Here is a 5,006-nt window from a genome sequence, read left to right as displayed (position 1 = left end):
AAATGTTTAACTTATTCTTAACTAAAATTAAAATTAATTTTCATGTATTTTTTAAATGATTTATCGATTTATTTGACAATTTATTTTAAAATTGTAAACTTAGTAATTATAAAAAGCTTTATAAAATATTATTATTTGCTTGATTTTAATGTTTGTTTTAGTTTATCTGTAGTAATAATTAAAATTAGTTTTTAAAAATTACTCGATGAGTTTACCAAAGTTATAAGTAATAAGTAGTGCGAAGTTTGATCCATTCTAACTGCATCTATATTTAAGTTAGATAGACTACATAAAAATTTGACAGTGATCATTACTATTTGAAATTATACAATTTTAGTCTTAAATACATTACTATTGTGTTTGAAAATATAAAAAAATCATGTAATCGAAGTAACTCATGATTACAATTTTATAAATAAATTGTACTTGGCAATTAGCATAGTATAATTGATGTGCATACTCAACGTAACAATATATCAGATAATGTAATTACCTTTTAGTTAGATGATATCTTCCATAGCATGACTTGCAGAGACGACAGTGTTTCCTCAGTTGATCTCAGTTCAACTCTTTCAACATCGGATTCAATCGTGTGAAAAAGATTTTTGTGCTATTATGATTGTAAGCAATGAAATTGTGAATTCATGGATGCAATCTAAGCCATTTATAATTGCAGATTCACTGTCTCGAAGAAAGGAGGATGCAATGAATTTGAAAACGTGAAAGGAATGGGGACATGGAATGAATGACGGTGTTGCATCTGGATGTGTCTTAAATCTCTGTGCTCTAGTAAAAGCTATGCATTCTTTGGGTTGGGTTTTGAGGTACGGTATATCTTATAGGATTAGAAAATTTTACTTTTCTTTAAATAATTATGTATTTCTAAAGGGATAAGGAAATCAGGTTTTGAGGTTGCTATAGATACGGGTCTAAGGATTGTAAAGTTATTCATTCACATAATAATAAGAAACCCTAAACGGATATTTTTCTTAATTTGTTTTTGCTCTCTTTTGCTTTCCTCGAGTTGATTCGTGTTTGCTCACAACATATGGTGAATCAATGCTACTTATAATGGCTCCAGTGTGAAGAATATCTAACGCAACGACATAATATGAATGTGACGTATAGATTACTCACGAAGACATCTCTACGCCCTCTCCGAGCCTTCATTGAAGGAAGACATAATCAGAATTTGCAGGAGAGGATAAACCGTAGAATGTATTGCAGCTTCTCGTAACGAAGGTGAAAGCGATTATGTGGGCCAAACTTTTGTTGGTTTTCAACATAAATCATGATATCAAGAGAATTCACACTTTATTCATTTGTGAGAGCCCGTTAAACCAAACGAAAGAAATTAAAGTTCTACCAGAATATGATATGTGACAGTTTTTCCTTTTACTATTATGTCAGTATGAGAATTGAGTAAATATGTCTTTTATATAGTAAGATATATAACAACAAAATATATAATTTAAACAAATTAAACAAAAAGAGTAATCGAGGTTATATCATACTGATTTTTGCTACATCTTTCCTTGAAAAGAAGGACAGTTGCTGTCTATTTCTTTTTTGTTCAAAGCAAAGCAAGCCGGTTAAGAGGCTTTAAATCTTAAAATAATCGTTGAAACCCATTAACAAAACAAAACAAACGAAAGGAATAAACACTTAAGGACACGTGTCAGCATTTTCTCTCTCTACTTAATGATGTGACATCACCACGAGAGAGGAAACACTTCTTTATATAATAAGATAAGATAGGTGTATATATATAGATTCAAGTTGACGATGAAACTAATATATCTTTCAAATTTTAAAAATAAATTGCCAGGTACAAAAATGTGGTAAAAGGAAAGAAAAAGAAAAATGATGAAAATATCACATTTGGTATGTGTACCGTAGGTAAAAATAAGCATTAGTATTTTTGATAAGTAATATCGCACTTGAATTACCTTTTAATAAGCAATCAACTATATTGAAGTTGGTCAATGTTTGATCTTTTGTCAAAATGTGAATTAATTCATCGAAATAGCAAAGGCATACAATCAATTTGAACTAAAGCTGCTTATGGAAACAAATTTCTATCTAAAAATCCCCAAAGACGGTTTAGGCGTCCTGATGATGTACCAGCATACTCTGCTTTGGCACCGAAATAATGTTTCAAATTAATCTTTTAGCTTATGGGATTTTGTTTTGGTTTTCGATTGTTATTTGCTTTTCTAGATTAGTTTATGATGTCCTTTTCCTATTAGGATTTGTCTAAAGGAAAGAGCTATATAAAAGAGCTTTGACACACTTTGATAATTAATACAAAAGCTTTCTTTTATTTTCTTGTAAGATTTCATTCAATTCATCTAACAAGAAGTTGGTCTTCAGAAAGTAACTTAAAAAAAATATTTGATCGAAAAACAGGTCTCTTGAACTCTCCAAGTTCTTAGATCGACCATTCACACCTTCGCACGCTGCACCGCCAGGTTGGTATCAGAGCAATGTACATACCAAGAATTACACCTTTTTATCAGAAAATTCGCCGTAGTTTACTTCGACGACATTTTTATATTCAGCTCCTCACTAGCCAACCATATTCATCATCTCTCCGAAGTTTTAACAGTTTTATGTTGTGATAAGTTCTTTGCCACATTGAAGAAGTGTGAATTTGGATCACCTAAGGTTCAATTCCTTGTTACATAGTATCGGCTCAAGGACTTGCAGTAGACTCCAACAAGATTTCAGCTATTCAAACGTGACCGACACCTTCTACAATCGCCGAGGTTCGTAGTTTCTATGGTCTGGCTTCCTTTTATAAACGCTTCGAAGCCAAATTCAGCAGTCTCATGGCACCTATTACTAATTGCATTCGGGACAACACTTTTGTTGAACACTAGAAGCAGGAAGTGAATTTGCAGTTAGAAAGAAAACTCTGCTAGTTCCAGTTCTCACCCTTCCTGATTTTAAACTCTTGTGTTGAATTGCATTGTGATGCATCGAAACAAAAGTGCGCACGGTTTTCAGTCAAAAGGGATGGCCAATAGCTCTCTATAGTGAAAAGTTGGCCGGGGCACATTCTCGTTATAATATTTATGATGTGGAATTTTATGCCATCGTTCAAGTCATTAAGAATAGAAAACACTATTTTTTCATAAAGAGTTTGTTCTTTACACGGATCATGATGCTCTAAAACATTTAAGTAGCCAAGGGAAATTTCTTCTCGTCATGCTTTGTGGATTGTTTATTGTCAACAATTCACATGTGTCATCAAACATACCTCTGATGTATCCAATAAGATGGCTGATGCTTTAAGTCGCAGACACTGTCTTTTTACACACTTCGGTTCTGGAATTCATATTTTTTTGTGGATATCTATCTCACTGATCCAGTCGTTTTAGCAGCATCTACCATGCTACACTATCCGGTACAGCCCCATCAGAATATACAATACATTATGGTTTCCTCTTTCACAGAAATCGCTATTGCGTTCCCTATTGAATCTAACGGTTACAGATCCTTCAGGAGTTACACCAAGAGGGACATGTAGGATGGGATCGTATTCTTCAGCTCGTCTCATCTTCTTACTTTTGGCCATCTCTCCATCATGATGTAGAACAATTTGTGGAACTTTTTTCGTGTGTTGTCAATCAAAAGGTCACTCTTCCAACATAGGGCTTTATATGCCTTTTCCATTCTCAGCGCAACCATGGACCGATATCAGCATTGATTTTGTGGTTGGTCTTGCTCGTACGCAAAAGGTTTTGATTCTATATTCGTTGTTCTGTACCGTTTTTCTAAAATTATCCACTTCATTCCATGTAAAAAGACAACAGATATGGTTCAAGTGGCAATATTGTTCTTTCATGAGATATATCGAATGCATGTTCTTCCATTGTTCATCGTCTCCGATCAAGACTCGCGTTTTCTTAGAAATTTTTGGTGATCATTAGGGAAGCTTGTGTGCACCACTCTCGATATGAGCTCGGTGAATCATCTTCCAACCGGTGGTCACACGTAAGTAACCAATCATTTTTGGGGAACCTATTGCGATATCTTGTGGGCGGAAAAATCAAGACTTGGGACGCATAATTGCCTCAAGCAGTGTTCGGAGATAATCATGCCACAACAGGAGTTCAGTGTTTTGTCCAGTTCAAGTCATTTATCGAACTATCCCATGCAAACTCATCACACTTTCTACATTTCCTGATCGAACAAGGTTCATTGTGATCTTGGCTGATAAAAGTAGGCTCTTGGTTTTTAATGTTGGTGATCTGGTCTAGGTTTATCTCACTCGGGATAGACTACCTGCACATACTTACAACAAACTGAAGTCTAAGAAAATTGGCCATATTGAATATGTGGAATGTATCAATGACAAAACTATCGTCTTCGCCTTCGAACATATATCAATACTTACGATGTGTTTAGTGTCAGTTACATTTTTTGTTATGTCTTTGACGCCAATGGTTCGGATTCTAAGTCGATTCCTTCTCACCCAGGGAGTTCTGATGCAGCAGCATCCTCTGTTTTGGCGCCAACATAATGTTTCAAATTAATCTTTTAGCTTATGGGATTTGGTTTTGGTTTTCTATTGTTATTTCCTACCCTAGATTAGTTTATGATGTCCTTTTCCTATTAGGATTTGTCTAAAGGAAAGAGCTATTTAAACAGAGCTGAGGTTCCAATGTTTGGTACACTTCTTATATATTAAAACAATCTATTCAATGATTAATCTTTACTACCTTAAACCAATGAAAACAAATTTTAAACTATATAGTTTATTTTAAAAATTAAACAAAAACTAAATGTTTAATTATTTACTCGAAAATATAAATCTATGAAGCGAAAAGTTTAATTTTTTAAAAAATTTCTAAATTTGTGAAATGTTACAATATCTTTGAATATGACAATAAACAATATTTTACTAATCTTTATATATATAGTTACGATTTTAATAATGAAATAATAATCCGAAAATATATATATAGAAGAAGATACAAATACATATGAAAGTTTAAAAC

The 5,006-nt window shown here is 33.2% G+C and overlaps 1 long non-coding RNA gene across 1 annotated transcript in view; it reads left to right on the top strand.

The window, feature by feature from the left end:
* LOC106293646 overlaps positions 1 to 811 on the top strand; it is a 7,105-nt gene extending 6,294 nt beyond the window's left edge. Inside the window, exon 3 of the long non-coding RNA XR_001260570.1 lies at positions 677 to 811. This is a non-coding gene — a long non-coding RNA (uncharacterized LOC106293646). The remainder of the gene's footprint in view (positions 1 to 676) is intronic.
* The last annotated feature ends 4,195 nt before the right edge of the window (positions 812 to 5,006 follow it).

This window comes from Brassica oleracea, chromosome C5 (assembly GCF_000695525.1).
Source record: "Brassica oleracea var. oleracea cultivar TO1000 chromosome C5, BOL, whole genome shotgun sequence".
Classification (NCBI taxonomy): domain Eukaryota; kingdom Viridiplantae; phylum Streptophyta; class Magnoliopsida; order Brassicales; family Brassicaceae; genus Brassica; species Brassica oleracea.
Note: the sequence above shows the minus strand (reverse complement) of the source record. Positions and strands in the feature narration are given on the sequence as shown.